General features: G+C 41.8%; 1 long non-coding RNA gene across 1 annotated transcript in view; it reads right to left on the bottom strand.

The window, feature by feature from the left end:
* Nucleotides 1-16943, bottom strand: part of LOC141041466 (uncharacterized) — a 41663-nt gene extending 24720 nt beyond the window's left edge. Inside the window, exon 1 of the long non-coding RNA XR_012201566.1 lies at nucleotides 16886-16943. This is a non-coding gene — a long non-coding RNA (uncharacterized lncRNA). The remainder of the gene's footprint in view (nucleotides 1-16885) is intronic.
* Nucleotides 16944-18695: the final 1752 nt, after the last annotated feature.

Below are 18695 nucleotides of genomic sequence, written 5' to 3'. Positions count from 1 at the left end.
ACTTATTGGAGACTTCATATCTCTCAATCCGGGCATTTGCTTGAAATATTAACTTCAACTCCTGGAACATCTCATATGATCCATGACGTTCAAAACGTCGTTGAAGTCCCTGTTCTAAGCCGTAAAGCATGGCACACTAAACTATCGAGTAGTCATCAGCTTTGCTCTGCCAGACGTTTGTAACATCTGGTGTTGCTCCTGCAGCAGGTTTGGCACTTAGCGGTGCTTCTAGGACGTAATTCTTCTGTGCATCAATGAGGATAATCCTCAAGTTATGGACCCAGTCCGTGTAATTGCTACCATCATCTTTCAACTTTGCTTTCTCAAGGAACGTATTAAAATTCAATGGAACAACAGCACGGGCCATCTATCTACAACAACATAGACATGCAAAATACTATCAGGTACTAAGTTCATGATAAATTAAGGTTCAGTTAATCAAATTATTAAAGAACTCCCACTTAGATAGACATCCCTCTAATCATCTAAGTGATCCCGTGATCCATATCAACTAAACCATGTCCGATCATCACGTGAGATGGAGTAGTTTTCAATGGTGAACATCAATATGTTGATCATATCTTCTATATGATTCACGCTCGACCTTTCGGTCTCCAGTGTTCCGAGGCCATATCTGCATATGCTAGGCTCATCAAGTTTAACCCGAGTATTCTGCATGTGCAAAACTGGCTTGCACCCATTGTATGTCAACGTAGAGCTTATCACACCCGCTCATCACGTGGTGTCTCGGCACGACGAACTTTTGCAACGGTGCATACTCAGGGAGAATACTTGTACCTTGAAATTTAGTGAGAGATCATCTTATAATGCTACTGTCGATCTAAGCAAAATAAGATGCATAAAAGATAAACATCACATGCAATCAATATAAGTGATATGATATGGCCATCATCATCTTGTGCTTTTGATCTCCATCTCCGAAGCACCGTCATGATCACCATTGTCACCGGCGCGACACCTTGATCTCCATCGTAGCATCGTTGTCATCTCGCCAACTATTGCTTCTACGACTATCGCTACCGCTTAGTGATAAAGTAAAGCAATTACAGGGCGATTGCATTGCATACAATGAAGCGACAACCATATGGCTCATGCCAGTTGCCGATAACTCGGTTACAAAACATGATCATCTCACACAACAAAATATAGCATCATGTCTTGACCATATCACATCACAACATGCCCTGCAAAAACAAGTTAGACGTCCTCTACTTTGTTGTTGCAAGTTTTACGTGGCTGCTATGGGCTGAGCAAGAACCGTTCTTACCTACGCATCAAAACACAACGATAGTTTGTCAAGTTAGTGCTGTTTTAACCTTCTCAAGGACCGGGCGTAGCCACACTCGGTTCAACTAAAGTTGGAGAAACTGACACCCGCCAGCCACCTGTGTGCAAAGCACGTCGGTAGAACCAGTCTTGCGTAAGCATACGCGTAATGTCGGTCCGGGCCGCTTCATCCAACAATACCGCCAAACCAAAGTATGACATCCTGATAAGCAGTATGACTTGCGCCCACAACTCACTTGTGTTCTACTCGTGCATATAACATCTACGCATAAACCTGGCTCGGATGCCACTGTAGGGGAACGTAGTAATTTCAAAAAAATTCCTACGCACACGCAAGATCATGGTGATGCATAGCAACAAGAGGGAAGAGTATCGTCCATGTACCCTCGTAGACCGTAAGCGGAAGCATTATGAGAACGCGGTTGATGTAGTCGAACGTCTTCACGATCCGGCTGGATCCAAGTACCGAACGCACGGCAGCTCCGAGTTCAGCACACGTTCAGCTCGATGACGTCCCACGAACTCCGATCCAGCAGAGCTTCACGGGAGAGTTCCGTCAGCACGACGGCGTGTTGACGGTGATGATGTTGCTACCGACGCAGGGCTTCGCCTAAGCACCGCTACGCTATGATCGAGGTGCATTATGGTGGAGGGGGGGCACCGCACACGGCTAAGGGACCAATGATCAACTTGTGTGTCTAGAGGTGCCCCTTCCCCCGTATATAAAGGAGCAAGGGGGGAGTCCGGCCGGCCCTCTATTGCGCGCCAGGAGGAGTGGGAAAGGAAGGGGGAAGGGGAAAGGTAGGGGGAGAGGGAGAAGGAAAGGGGGGCGCCGCCCCCTCTCCTAGTCCAATTCGGACCAGAGTGGGAGGGGTGCGCAGACTGCCCTAGGCCAGCCCTCTCTCTCTCCACTAAGGCCCATAAGGCCCATTATTTCTCCGGGGGGGGGGGGGGTTCCGGTAACCCTCCGGCACTCCGGTTTTCTCCGAAATCACCCGGAACACTTCCGGTGTCCGAATATAGTCGTCCAATATATCGATCTTTACGTCTCGAGCATTTCGAGACTCCTTATCATGTCCGTGATCATATCCGGGACTCCGAACTACCTTCGGTACATCAAAACACAAAAACTCATAATACCGATCGTCACCGAACTTTAAGCGTGCGGACCCTACGGGTTCAAGAACTTGATGACCCACAAGTATAGGGGATCTATCATAGTCCTTTCGATAAGTAAGAGTGTCGAACCCAATGAGGAGCAGAAGGAAATGATAAGCGGTTTTCGGCAAGGTATTCTCTGCAAGCACTGAAATTATAGGTAACAGATAGTTTTGTGATAAGATGATTTGTAACGAGCAACAAGTAACAAAAGTAAATAAAGTGCAGCAAGGTGGCCCAATCCTTTTTGTAGGAAAGGACAAGCCTGGACAAACTCTTATATAGAGAAAAGTGCTCCCGAGGACACATAGGAATTATCGTCAAACTAGTTTTCATCACGGTCATATGATTCGCGTTCGGTACTTTGATAATTTGATATGTGGGTGGACCGGTGCTTGGGTGCTGTCCTTACTTGGACAAGCATCCCACTTATGATTAACCCCTATTGCAAGCATCCACGACTACAAAAGAAGTATTAATGTAAACCTAACCATAGCATGCAACATATGGATCCAAATCAGCCCCTTACGAAGCAGCGCATAAACTAGGGTTTAAGCTTCTGTCACTCTAGCAACCCATCATCTACTTATTACTTCCCAATGCCTTCCTCTAGGCCCAAATAATGGTGAAGTGTCATGTAGTCGACGTTCACATAACACCACTAGAGGAGAGACAACATACATCTCATCAAAATATCGAACGAATACCAAATTCACATGACTACTAATAGCAAGACTTCTCCCATGTCCTCAGGAACAAACGTAACTACTCACAAAGCATATTCATTTTCATAATCAGAGGAGTATTAATATGCATATAGGATCTGAACATATGATCTTCCAACAAATTAACCAACTAGCATGAACTACAAGGAGTAATCAACACTACTAGCAACCTACATGTACCAATCTCAGACTTAGAGACAAGAATTGGATATAAGAGATGAACTAGGGTTTGAGAGGAGATGGTGCTGGTGAAGATGTTGATGGATATTGGCCCTCTCCCGATGAGAGGAGCGTTGGTGATGACGATGGCGATGATTTCCCCCTCCCGGAGGGAAGTGTCCCCGGCAGAACAGCTCTGCTGGAGCCCTAGATTGGTTCCGCCAAGGTTCCGCCTCGTGGCGGCGGAGTCTCGTCCCGAAAGCTTGCTTATGATTTTTCTTCGGACGAAATACTTCATATAGCAGAAGATGGACACCGGAGGGCCACCAGGGGGCCCACGAGGCAGGGGGCGCGCCCAGGGGGGTAGGGCGCGCCCCCACCCTCGTGGCCAGGGTGTGGGCCCCCTCTGGTATTTCTTTCTCTCAATATTTTTTATTATTTCCAAAAATAACTTCCGTGGAGTTTCAGGACTTTTGGAGTTGTGCAGAATAGGTCTCTAATATTTGCTCCTTTTCCAGCCCAGAATTCCAGCTGCCGGCATTCTCCCTCTTCATGTAAACCTTGTAAAATAAGAGAGAATAGGCATAAGTATTGTGGCATAATGTGTAATAACAGCCCATAATGCAATAAATATCAATATAAAAGCATGATGCAAAATGGACGCATCAACTCCCCCAAGCTTAGACCTCACTTGTCCTCAAGCGAATGCCGATAACGATAAATATGTCCACATGTTTAGAGGTAGAGGTGTCGATAAAGTAAAATACGGACATGAGGGCATCATGATTATTCTTATAACAACAACATACATGGATATTATCATATGATTTCTTATGCTCAAGTAATAATCTATTCACAATGCAAAGTATGAATCAAAAACTTTATTGAGAACTAACAAACTATAATCTCAGTCATTGAGGCAATTGCAATTCATTATAACTTCAGAAAGAGTCTATGTCAGAGCTTTCAGCAAGTCCACATACTCAACTATCATTTAGTCTTTCACAATTGCTAACACTCATGCAATACTTGTGGTTACAGAGTTTTAATCGGACACAGAGAAAGATAGGGGCTTATAGTTTTGTCTCCCAACCTTTTACCTCAAGGGTAATGTCAACAATAATAGCTCATGCTAACTTACATCCAATTAGATATATATATATATATATATATATATATATATATATATATATATATATATATATATATATATATATATATATATATATATATATATATATATATATATCAGGATCTTTCCAACACACTAAGCTTGCCAAAGGATAAAATGTAAAAAGGAAAGGTGAAGATCACCATGACTCTTGCATAAGGTAGAAGATAATAATAAAAGATGGGCCCTTCGCAGAGGGAAGCAGAGGTTGCCATGCGCTTTCAGGGTTGGATGCACAAAATCTTAATGCGAAAGAACGTCACTTTATATTGCCACTTGTGATATAGACCTTTATTATGCAGTCCGTCGCTTTTATTTCTTCTACATCACAAGATCGTATAAAGCTTATTTCCTCCACACTAATCAATCATACATATTTAGAGAGCAATTTTTATTGCTTGCACCGATGACAACTTACTTGAAGGATCTTACTCAATCCATAGGTAGATATGGTGGACTCTTATGGCAAAACTGGGTTTAAGGGTATTTGGAAGCATAAGTAGTATCTCTACTTGGTGCAAAGAATTTGGCTAGCATGAGGGGGAAAGGCAAGCTGAACATGTTGGATGATCTGTGACAGTATACTTTATCTCAGATATAAGAAAACATAACCCATTACGTTGCCTTCCTTGTCCAACGTCAACTCTTTGGCCTGTCATATTTTAATGAGTGCTCCCAATCATAAAAGATGTCCAAGATAGTATATTTATATGTGAAACCTCTCTTTCTTTATTACTTACTATTAATTGCAATGATGACCAAAGCTATGTTTGTCAACTCTCAACAACTTTTAATCATCATACTCTTTCTATGTGAAGTCATTACTCTCCATAAGGTCAATATGATCTCTTTGTTTCTTTTTATTCTTTTCTCTTCTCTTTTATTCACTCAAGATCATAGCAAGATAATCAAGCCCTTGACTCAACACTAATCTTTATTATATAGCTCACGGACTCGATTACATAAAGGGATCATAAAGCAAAACTCAAAACTAGATCATACCAAAAACTTTATTCTACTAGATCAAAATACTACTAAAAGGATCGAACTAAGAAAAATGGTAAAGATAGGAGTGTGATGGTGATACGATACCGGGGCACCTCCCCCAAGGTTGGCAGTTGCCAAGGGGGGTGCCCATACCCATGTGATTATGTCTCCTTCTTCGGGGATGGTGATGTGATATTCTTGGCGATGATGCCCCTCAGGATATGATACTCTTCCTCGAGCTTATTGAGTTGCTGCTTGAGATCCATTATCTCCTTACGAAGCTTCCCTGTAACGGCTAAAGCTCCTTGCACCCAAGGGTGTTGCATAGCTGCGGGAGAACAAGTGACACTTTTCTTCATATTTTCATAAGAAAGAAATCTAACATTGGAAGGGATAACCGAGTTTGGAATAGCCGAGCTCTATGGTTCTCCCATCGTGAATCCGGCTCGGAAGCGAGAAGTGACTTCTTGATCCTCCTCCATGGCATCTATCCTCTTCAAATCAGCCTCCATCTCTTCCTCCGTTGCCGGCCCAAAGTGGTCAGCATCGCTGTTTGTCCTTGGTCTCGATGCCGGATGAGACACCTGGCTCTCCCCGACGAACTCTTGAGAAGACATCTTGCTCTAATCTGCAACAGCAACAGCTCGAAACGAGAACAGAGGATATTTGCGTGATACAGGAGTCAAAACCTTCGGGAGATTATATAATGATTTTTTACCGACCGAAAGAAGTATCGTGCAAGAAAACGGAGTCTGGAGAGCGCACGAGGTGCCCACGAGGCAGGGGGCGCGCCCAAGGGGGTAGGGCGCGCCCTCCACCCTCATGGAGGCCTCGTGTCCTTCCCGGACTGCTTCTTATTTTTCTATTTTTCTAAATATTCCAAAACGGAGAAAAATTGCCATTAGAACTGTTTTGGAGTCGGTTTACTTACTGTACCACATACCTATTCTTTTTCGGAGTGTGAAACGTTCTGGAAAGTGTCTCTTATGTACTCCTCCGGGGTCACGGTTTCAATAACATTAGTTTCAACATTTATAGGATTACCTGAGATATAATGTTTGATTCTTTAACCGTTCACCACCTTCGAATTTGTGCCTTCGAAGTTGTTGATTTTTATGGCACCAGAATGATAGACCTCCTCGATAACGTAAGGACCTTCCCATTTAGAGAGAAGTTTTCCTGCAAAAAATCTTAAACTAGAGTTGTATAGCCATACATAATCACCCACATTAAACTCACGCTTTTGTATTCTTTTGTCATGCCATCTTTTAACTTTTTCTTAAACAACTTGGCATTTTCATAGGCTTGGGTTCTCCATTCATCAAGTGAGCTAATGTCAAACAACCTCTTCTCACCGGCAAGTTTGAAATCATAGTTGAGCTCTTTAATAGCCCAATATGCCTTATGTTCTAGTTCGAGAGGTAAGTGACATGCTTTTACATAAACCATTTTATACGGAGACATACCCATATGATTTTTATATGCAGTTCTATAGGCCCATAATGCATCATCAAGTTTCTTGGAGCAATTCTTTCTAGATCTATTAACAGTCTTTTGCAAAATTAATTTGAGTTCTCTATTACTCAATTCTACTTGACCACTAGACTGAGGGTGATAAGGAGATGCAATTCTATGATGTTATTTTATGGAAAGCACCATGAATAAAATGTGAACCACCATCAGTCATTAAATATCTAGGGACTCCAAACCTCGGAAAAATAACTTCTTTAAGCATTTTGATAGAAGTGTTATGATCAGCTCTACTAGTTGGAATAGCTTCTACCCACTTAGTAACATAATCAACAACAACTAAAATATGTGTATATCCATTAGAGGCAGGAAACGGTCCCATATAATCTTCAATAACAAGTGAATAATTCATAGGCATTTCTTGACGTCTACTAATATTACCAATTCTTTGACATTCATCACAAGATAAGACAAACTTACAAGCATCCTTGAAGAGAGTAGGCCAATAAAAACCGGATTGTAATACCTTATGTGCAGTTCTATCTCCAGCGTGGTGTCCTCCATAAGCCTCATAGTGACACTTGCGTAGGATCTGTTCCTGTTCATGCTCAGGTACACAACGTCTAATAACACCATCTACTCCTTTATAAAGATGTGGGTCATTCCAAAAGTAATGTCTCAAATCATAGAAAAACTTTTTCTTTTGCTGGTATGTGAAACTAGGTGGTATAAATTTAGCAACAATGTAATTAGCATAATCAGCATACCATGGAGCACTACAAGAAGCATTTATGACATTTAATTGCTCATCAGGAAAGCTATCATCAATAGGTAGTGGGTCATCAAGAACATTTTCTAACCTAGACAAGTTATCTGCAACGGGGTTCTCAGCTCCCTTTCTATCAATAATATGCAAATCAAATTCTTGTAGCAAGATAACCCATCTAATAAGTCTAGGTTTAGCATCTTTCTTTTCCATAAGGTATTTAATAGCAGCAAGATCAGTGTGAACAGTTACTTTAGAATCTACAATATAAGGTCTGAACTTATCACAAGCAAATACAACTGCTAAGAATTCTTTTTCAGTAGTAGCATAATTTCTCAGGGCATTGTCTAGAGTTTTACTAGCATATTGAATAACATTTAATTTCTTATCAACTCTTTGCCCTAGAACAGCACCTACAACATAATCACTAGCATCACACATAATCTCAAAAGGTAAATTCCAATTAGGTGGATGAACAATAGGTGCAGAGATCAATGCTTTCTTAAGTATTTCAAATGCTTCTACACAATCATCATCAAAGACAAATGGTATATCTTTTTGTAATAGATTAGTCAGAGGCTGAGAGATTTTTGAGAAGTCCTTAATGAACCTCCTATAAAACCCGTCATGACCAAGGAAACTTCTTATACCTTTGATGTCCTTGGGACAAGGCATCTTTTCAATAGCATCAACTTTAGCTTTATCAACTTCAATACCTCTTTAAGAAATTTTATGCCCCAAGACAATACCTTCATTAACCATAAAGTGGCACTTTTCCCAATTCAAGACAAGATTAGTTTCTTCACATCTCTGCAAAACTCGATCAAGGTTGCTCAAGAAATCATCAAAAGAGGATACATAAACGGAGAAATCGTCCATGAAAACCTCACAAATCTTTTCACAAAAGTCAGAGAATATAGCCATCATGCATCTTTGAAAGGTAGCAGGTGCATTACATAAACCAAAAGGCATATGTCTATAAGCAAAAGTACCGAATGGGCAAGTAAAAGTGGTCTTAGCTTGATCATCAACTGACACAGGTATTTGAGAGAAACGAGAATAACCATCTAGAAAGCAAAAATGTGTATGTTTGGATAATCTTTCTAGCATTTGATCAATAAAAGGTAAGGGGTAATGATATTTTTTAGTAGCTTTATTTAATTTGCGGAAATCAATTACCATCCTATAACCTGTAATAATTCTTTGCGGATTCAATTCATCTTTATCATTAGGAACGACAGCAATACCTCCCTTCTTAGGAACACAATGGACAGGACTTACCCACTGACTATCGGCAACGAGATAGATTATACCTGCCTCAAGGAGCTTTAGTATTTCTTTTATCACCATTTCTTTCATCTTAGGATTCAGTCGTCGTTGGTGATCAATAACTGGTTTGGCATCTTTCTCCAAATTTATTTTGTGTTGGCATAGAGTGGGACTAATGCCCTTAAGATCATCAAGAGTATATCCAATAGCAGCACGTTGCTTCTTCAGAGTTTTCAATAATTTTTCTTCCTCCTTCTCTGAAAGGTTAGCACTAATAATAACAGGATATATCTTCTTTTCATCAAGACAGGCATATTTAAGAGTATCAGGTAATGGTTTAAGCTCAAACACGGGATCACCCTTGGGTGGAGGAGGATCCCCTAGGATTTCAACAGGTAAGTTATTTTTCAGAATAGGACCCTGTTTAAAGAACACTTCATCTACTTCCCTTCTTTCATTCATAAACATCTCATTTTCATGGTCTAGCAAATATTGTTCTAAAGGATCACTAGGAGGCACAACAATAGAAGCAAGTCCAATAATTTCATCTTTACTAGGCAATTCCTCTTCACGGTGTTGTCTACGAAATTTAGAGAAATTAAACTCATGAGACATATCACCTAGACCAATAGTAACAACATCCTTTTCGCAATCTATCTTAGCATTAACAGTGTTCAAGAAGGGTCTACCAAATATAATGGGACAAAAGCTATCTTGTGGGGAACCAAGAATAAGAAAATCAGCAGGATATTTAGTTTTCCCACACAAGACTTCAACATCTCTAACAATTCCCATTGGTGAAATAGTATCTCTATTAGCAATTTTAATTGTAACATCAATTTCTTCTAACTCAGCAGGTGCAATATCATGCATAATTTCTTTGTATAAGTCAATAGGTATTGCACTAGCACTAGCACCCATATCACATAAGCCATGATAACAATGATCTCCTATTTTAACAGAAATAACAGGCATGCCTACCACAGGTCTATGTTTATCTTTAGCACAAGGTTTAGCAATTCTAGCAGTTTCATCATAGAAATAAATAACATGCCCATCAATATTATCAGCCAAGAGATCTTTAACAATAGCAATATTAGGTTCAACTTTAACTTGCTCAGGAGGCGTATAAGTTCTAATATTGCTTTTACGAACCACAGTTGAAGCTTTAGCATGATCCTTTATTCTAACTGGGAAAGGTGGTTTCTCAACATAAGCAGTAGGAACAATAGGATCATTATAAGTGATAGTATTTTCTTCAACTTTAATAGGTGCAGCTACTTTTACTTCTATGGGAGGATGATATTGAAACCACTTCTCCTTAGGGAGATCAACATGAGTAGCAAAAGATTCATAGAAAGAAGCTACTATCTCAGAGTCAAGTCCATATTTAGTGCTAAATTTACGGAAAACATCGGTACTCATAAAAGATTTAACACAATCAAACTTAGGTGTCATACCTGACTCTTTACCTTTGTCGAGGTCCCAATCTTCAGTGTTGCGTTTAATTCTTTCCAATAAATCCCATTTGAATTCAATAGTCTTCATCATAAAAGAGCCAACACAAGAAGTATCGAGCATGGTGCGATTGTTATCAGAAAGCCGAGCATACAAATTTTGAATAATCATTTCTCTTGAGAGCTCATGATTGGGGCATGAATATAACATTGATTTAAGCCTCCCCCAAGCTTGAGCGATGCTTTCTCCTTCGCGAGGCCAAAAATTATATATATAATTACGATCACGATGAACAAGATGCATCGGATAAAACTTCTGATGAAATTCCAATTTCAATCGTTTGTAGTTCCATGATCCCATATCATCACATAGCCTATACCACGTCAATGCATCTCCCTTCAAAGATAAAGGGAAGACCTTCTTCTTAATAACATCATCGGGCATACCTGCAAGCTTAAATAATCCACAAACCTCATCCACATAGATTAGCTGCTCATCAGGATGTAATGTTCCATCTCCTGCAAAAGGATTAAATAACAATTTTTCTACCATACCCGAAGGAATTTAAAAGTAGACATTTTCATTTTCAGTAGGTTCAGTAGGTTGAGGAGCAAATCTTTGCTCTACTGGTCGGGGTGAAGATACCCCGAACAAACCCCTCAGAGGATTACTTTCCATAGTAACAAGTGACAGTAAATTTTAGCACACTATATTCATTTTTCCTTACCAAATTCCACCTACCAAAGGCGCTTCACTCCCCGGCAACGGCGCGAGAAAAGAGTCTTGATGACCCACAAGTATAGGGGATCTATCGTAGTCCTTTCAATAAGTAAGAGTGTCGAACCCAATGAGGAGCAGAAGGAAATGATAAGCGGTTTCCAACAAGGTATTCTCTGCAAGCACTGAAATTATAGGTAACAGATAGTTTTGTGATAAGATAATTTGTAACGAGCAACAAGTAACAAAAGTAAATAAAGTGCAGCAAGGTGGCCCAATCCTTTTTGTAGCAAAGGACAAGCCTGGACAAACTCTTATATAGAGCAAAGCGCTCCCGAGGACACATGGGAATTATCGTCAAGCTATTTTTCATCACGGTCATATGATTCGTGTTCGGTACTTTGATAATTTGATATGTGGGTGGACCGGTGCTTGGGTGCTGTCCTTACTTGGACAAGCATCCCACTTATGATTAACCCCTATTGCAAGCATCCGCAACTACAAAAGAAGTATTAAGGTAAACCTAACCATAGCATGAAACATATGGATCCAAATCAGCCCCTTACGAAGCAACACATAAACTAGGGTTTAAGCTTCTGTCACTCTAGCAACCCATCATCTACTTATTACTTCCCAATGCCTTCCTCTAGGCCCAATCCTTTTTGTAGCAAAGGACAAGCCTGGACAAACTCTTATATAGAGCAAAGCGCTCCCGAGGACACATGGGAATTATCGTCAAGCTATTTTTCATCACGGTCATATGATTCGTGTTCGGTACTTTGATAATTTGATATGTGGGTGGACCGGTGCTTGGGTGCTGTCCTTACTTGGACAAGCATCCCACTTATGATTAACCCCTATTGCAAGCATCCGCAACTACAAAAGAAGTATTAAGGTAAACCTAACCATAGCATGAAACATATGGATCCAAATCAGCCCCTTACGAAGCAACACATAAACTAGGGTTTAAGCTTCTGTCACTCTAGCAACCCATCATCTACTTATTACTTCCCAATGCCTTCCTCTAGGCCCAAATAATGGTGAAGTGTCATGTAGTCGACGTTCACATAACACCACTAGAGGAGAGACAACATACATCTCATCAAAATATCGAACGAATACCAAATTCACATGACTACTAATAGTAAGACTTCTCCCATGTCCTCAGGAACAAATGTAACTACTCACAAAGCATATTCATGTTCATAATCAGAGGAGTATTAATATGCATATAGGATCTGAACATATGATCTTCCAAAAAATAAACCAACTAGCATCAACTACAAGGAGTAATCAACACTACTAGCAACCTACAGGTACCAATCCACTAGTAGAAAAGGGGGCTTTTGTCCCGGTTGGTAAGGGCCTTTAGTCCCGGTTTTTGAACCGGGACTAAAGGGTCGTTACTAATGCCTCCCCCCTTTAGTCCCGGTTCTTACACGAACCGCGACTAAAGGGCGCGGCCATGTGGAGCTCCACCTTTAGTCCCGGTTGGTAACACCAACCGGGACTAAAGGAAATTTTATGATTTGCGAAATTGTTTTTGAATTTTTTTTTGATTTTCAAATTTCTGAATTATTTTAACCTCTAATCTCTAATCACCACCCCTCATCACTGCTCAATTTATCCTCTAATCTCTAATCACCCCTCATCATTCCAAATCATCTAACTCTCCGGACGGTCACCCATCCTCTCACTACTCCAGCCTGAGCACACTTAACTTCCGGGTTCTATTCTCCCTCGTTTCCAAGTCTGCACATGTTGTTTTCCTGACAATAGTAAGATGTCAATCCTATTAACCCTCAGGAATTTAGCTTGAGCATGAAGTGACACATTTCACTGTTTGAGTTTGAAACTATTATTTTAAAAAACAATAATTCTTTAGTAACACTAATATTTCTGGAATAATTAGTTTGACCATTGTTTGACCACAGTTTGACCAGATTTGACCAAAATTCAAAAAAACTGAAATAATTATCTAGTAACACTAATATTCTAGAATAATTAGTTTGACCATTGTTTGACCACAGTTTGAATTTTTTGCATTTTTTGCCTCTCCAAATCTTAAAAGCCCCGTAACTTTTTTCTGTTAGGTTTTTGAGGATTTTGAAAATGTTTAACGGGGTCCCCCGGTTAAATTCGGATGTAACTTTTTGAGTAGATGATTTTTCATATAAAAAACTTTTTCATCCGAGTTCGTATGCAAAAGTTATGCCCATTTTAAGAAATTCCAGAAAGATTTTGCAAATAAAGTCGAAATTCATATTTGTTAATTTTCCCAACAACTAGACCACATATCACATGGGAAACATATTTTATTTTATTTTTGTGACATTTCCATCATTTTCTTTTGTTTTTTCTAAAACTGAAAAGGCGGTCCACAAGGGGGGGGGGGTAGACTTTGAAAATGGGACCTTTAGTACCGGTTCGTGCCATGAACCGGTACTAATGCCTCAAATCCCATTAGTACCGGTTGGTGGCACCAACCGGGACTAAAGGTCTAAAACCTTTAGTCCTGGTTGGTGCCACCAACCGGGACTAATGGGCATCGCACCCTTTAGTCCCGGTTCGTGGCACCAACCGGGACTAAAGGGCCCAGGTGAACCGGGACTAATGCCTTAGCCGCACGAACCGGGACGAATGATCACATTAGTCCCGGTTCATGTGTTTTCTACTAGTGTTCCCAGACTTAGAGACAAGAATTGGATACAAGAGATGAACTAGGGTTTGAGAGGAGATGTGCTGGTGAAGATGTTGATGGAGATTGGCCCCCTCCCGATGAGAGGAGTGTTGGTGATGGCGATGATTTCCCCCTCCCGAAGGGAAGTGTCCCCGGCAGAATAGCTCTGTCGGAGCCCTAGATTGGTTCCGCCAAGGTTCCGCCTCGTGGCGGCGGAGTCTCGTCCCGAAAGCTTGCTTATGATTTTTCTTCGGACGAAAGACTTCATATAGCAGAAGATGGGCACCGGAGGGCCACCAGGGGGCCCACGAGGAAGAGGGGCGTGCCCAGGGGGGTAGGGCGCACCCCCACCCTCGTGGCCAGGGTGTGGGCCCCCTCTGGTATTTCTTCCGCTCAATATTTTTTATTATTTCCAAAATAACTTCCGTGGAGTTTCAGGACTTTTGGAGTTGTGCAGAATAGGTCTCTAATATTTGCTCCTTTTCCAGCCCAGAATTCCAGCTGCCGGCAATCTCCCTCTTCATGTAAACCTTGTAAAATAAGAGAGAATAGGCATAAGTATTGTGACATAATGTGTAATAACAGCCCATAATGCAATAAATATCAATATAAAAGCATGATGCAAAATGGACGTATCAGAACTATGTAGACATGACCGAGACACGTCTCCGGTCAATAACCAATAGCGGAACCTGGATGTTCATATTGGCTCCCACATATTCTCCAAAGATCTTTATCGGTCAAACCGCATAACAGCATACATTGTTCCCTTTGTCATAGGTATGTTACTTGCCCGAGATTTGATCGTCGGTATATCAATACCTAGTTCAATCTCGTTACCGGCAAGTCTCTTTACTCGTTCTATAATTCATCATGTCCCAACTAACTCATTAGTTACAGTGCTTGCAAGGCTTATAGTGATGTGCATTACCGAGTGGGGCCAGAGATACCTCTCCGACAATAGGAGTGACAAATCCTAATCTTGATCTATGTCAACTCAACAATTACCATCGGAGACACCTGTAGAGGACCTTTATAATCACCCAGTTACGTTGTGATGTTTGGTAGCACACAAAGTGTTCCTCCGGTAATCGGGAGTTACATAATCTCATAGTCATAGGAACATGTATAAGTCATGAAGAAAGCAATAGCAGTAAACTAAAACGATCAAGTGCTAAGCTGACGAAATGGGTCAAGTCAATCACATCATTCTCCTAATGATGTGATCCCGTTTATCAAATGACAACTCATGTCTATGGTTAGGAAACATAACCATCTTTGATCAACGAGCTAGTCAAGTAGAGGCATACTAGTGACAATCTGTTTGTCTATGTATTCACACATGTATCATGTTTCCGGTTAATACAATTCTAGCATGAATAATAAACATTTATCATGATATGAGGAAATAAATAATAACTTTATTATAGCCTATAGGGCATATTTCCTTCACAAACCGGATTTTCACAGCTTGCGCCCCCTACCTAGCGCGCCAAAGATGTCGGTGGAAACAACGCCTATGGGATCACAGGGAATCCCTTCTACGGTTGGCGGGCGCGGGGATGTGCAAAGAGCGGGTTTAGAAGATCAACACGGGGGAGTTTATCCAGGTTCGGGCCGGAAGTGATGCGTAATACCCTACTCCTGCTGGTTTGTGTTTATCTGGTGTTCTTGGACTAGCTACAAAGCGTGCAGGGTCCAAAAAGTCTGAATCCTTCTCTAGTATGCCTCGGGCCTCCTTTTATAGCCAAAGGGGTCACCACAGTGGCACACAGGAGGTGGAAAGTTTGTACTGTATACAGGTCTATCGCCTGGTACCGTAGGACAAACGCATTTAATGCACTGCCGATGTCCCCCCTCACTTTATCGGGGACGGCAAGGAAGCTCGTCTCGCCCATCGCTGCCTCGCTTCGCACTGACTCGCGTCCAAGCTGACTAGGCATGCAGCGCCGCGCTAGCTGACTGACTACTGAGTTGGTGCGGTGGCGGAGTCTTCACGAAGATCTGCATGCCACCACGCAGGTGCTCGCTGAGTTGGCCTGGAAGCTGCACGTCGCCACGCAGGTGCCTGCCTCGCTGGTGGGTTGACTGCTGTGTTGAAACGGCGGTGGAGCCTTGGCAGGTGGGGGCCTAGCTGCGGCCCCGCAGATGTCCCCGGCAAGGGCCTTGCCGGGGGGTCTCGTGAGCGTCCCCGGCAAGGAGCTTGATGAGGGATTTCCGTCTTTTGGTCCACATCTAGTCTTGTATGTTCTTGGTCTTTACAAAGATCTGCATGCCACCATGCAGGCGCCTCCCGAGCCTTGGTTCCAATGTTGTCGACGGTGTCGGAACTCTTAGGCTCAAGGGTGGCTGCTCTGCTGGTGTTGGTCAAGTTGCCCCGGCAAGACTCTTGCCGGGGCTATGTAAGCTCCCCCGGCAAGGCTCTTACCGGGGAAAGCCCACCCTATCCCTCTGCTTCTCGCGCCTTCGGCTTGGCGCTGCTCTGGTAGTCTTGTGTCTTCGCTTCCTCTGCTCCGCCAAGCGTGGCCGCAAGCGTGTGGCTGCGACTGCCCGCGCACAAGTAAAGGGGTACAAAAAGGACCCCTACTTTTGTACACTGACACCGTCCCAAAATTCTTGTCTTAGATTTGTCTAGATATAGATGTATATAATACTAAAACATGAATTGATACATTCGTATTTAGACAAATCTAAGACAAGAATTTTGGGACGGAGGGAGTACATTTTTAGTGAAATGTGATTCAGGATCCATGCAAAGTAAAGTAGCATCTGTTTTCGAAATGGATGGTTATAGGTTTAGACAGAAGTTAAGTTTCAACAATGCCCTTGCGGCAAAGCAAACTAAAATGTATCATTTTGCCTCAGGACTCTGCACATTTAAGGCATAATGCACTGAAAAGAACTCACAAGTTAAATTGAAAATCAAAATAAAAGTTGGGATAGCATGCCTGTGAGGAAGGAGGTCGAGGGCAGCAGGGCGCACAGTGGGCGAAGGACGCACAAGGAAGATGAGTTACCTCGTCGCTAGGCTGTGAGGTGGCCTCCATCATGGAGGTCCTCGGGTTGGAGTGCATCAGGCCCTCGGGTTGGAGTGCATCGGCAATGAGTGGTGGGGCTGCGACAGGGGACAGGTTGGAATGGTGGCCCTGCAGAGATGATGACGGCATGAGGTGTTGCGGCTTGGAGCAGCAACAAGAGAAATAGAGGAACCGCCAACATGCTGCTGGCAAGGTTGCACCTGAGGTTGGAAAACATAGTTAATTAATTAAGTCATCTAATGTAATCATCCAAGAGTTCTAGTCCTGGGTATGTATAACACTAATTTTTTTCCTTTGAACATTTTAGCTCTCAGAGTCCAAACTATTTTGTAAACCTTTTTTTGTTGAACTGCTACAACATCCCCATGCATCAACTGTCACATAACAAAAACGAAAACTTGCGGACATGCACCTCATCTGAGTTTAGACAGTGCAATAAAAGATAAACATTCAAGTTCATGAACTTGGGGGAACAACGGGCTCGACATGCAGAACTTAGCAAAGGTGACCTACTAAGTAGAGAATCGTAGAGGTTAGTAGACAGTGAGCTACTGCATTCAAACTGACAAACTACTAGTAGACAGTGAAAATTCTAGATTTTTATGTAGCAATATAAAACATCAAAACTCTGGTGAGGGAGTTCATCTCCAGGATTTTTGCAGAAATTCTGTGAGTAGTAACATGTATATTTGCTAGTGGATATACACAGATGAAATACTCGAGCTCCTATTTGTCGAACTGAATTGAACTAAACAAAATTTTAGAAATTGAATTGAAGTAGAATACGAATTTCAACTAAACTTTCTATGAATTTCAACTAAACTAGGATAAGAAATTAAACTTAGCTAAAATAACAAATAGTTGAACCTTTCTTTCAGTTCACATATTATCATGAAATAGTACCAGACTGTAAGGTTTAATACATGAAAGCAGGAATATATAAGCAGGCATCGCCGTCGACAATACTTGGTGCACCAGAGAACTTGCACTGCTAGATTTGTTGAGAGAGGACTGAGGGCAGTACATCCCCATGGCAGATGGGTAATTCAAGTTCAATATGAACCAGCACTGCTGGATTTATTAAGAAAGTGCTAAGGGCAACATATCGCCTCCAAAGCTTCTGGGTGCAGAACAAAACACATCGTACTTGGCCGCCTAGGATGCATCGCGTACTCAGAAACTTGAGGAGGCACTTCAGGACTAGCGAAACCTACTTATTGGAGAAGCCAAGAGGCTTCATGGCCTCTAACACTTTCTAGTAGCATTACCATTGTTGGAAACCATGGCGTTTAATCAAATGGTTCAGGGACCACTCCCAGTCAGTCCCACTGCTACCTGTGCTACAGAGAACATGAATATAAAGGAGATGGTGACTCATCAATTTTTCTTTATGATATATCTAAACTTATAGAATTTTCAAACTTGCACTGACGATACTTTAGGTGATATACCTAAACTTTACAAAATTTTGCAGAAACTCGCTGCAAATCATTACTTATTTAGGTGATATATCTAAACTTACAGAATTTTGAAACTTGCACTGATGATATTTCTACGCACACACCAACTATTCTATGATTTTTCATGGACTGACGATAGATTACATACCGAACTAATACTAAGTCTAGTACAAAAATTCTCTATCACGTAGTTGAACGGGCTCTCTTCGTAGTGGTGTACGACCTGGGGTGGCGGAGGCGAACGGCCTATGCGCTGAGGCGGTGGAGGGTGACGTCGGAAAGTTGGCCCGCGACACAGCGCGGTTGCATTGCCGGGAGGATGCCACACA

This window comes from Aegilops tauschii, chromosome 1, assembly GCF_002575655.3.
Source record: "Aegilops tauschii subsp. strangulata cultivar AL8/78 chromosome 1, Aet v6.0, whole genome shotgun sequence".
In the NCBI taxonomy this organism is placed as follows: domain Eukaryota; kingdom Viridiplantae; phylum Streptophyta; class Magnoliopsida; order Poales; family Poaceae; genus Aegilops; species Aegilops tauschii.
The sequence above is the reverse complement of the archived record's forward strand: the minus strand, read 5'-3'. Positions and strand labels throughout refer to the sequence as shown.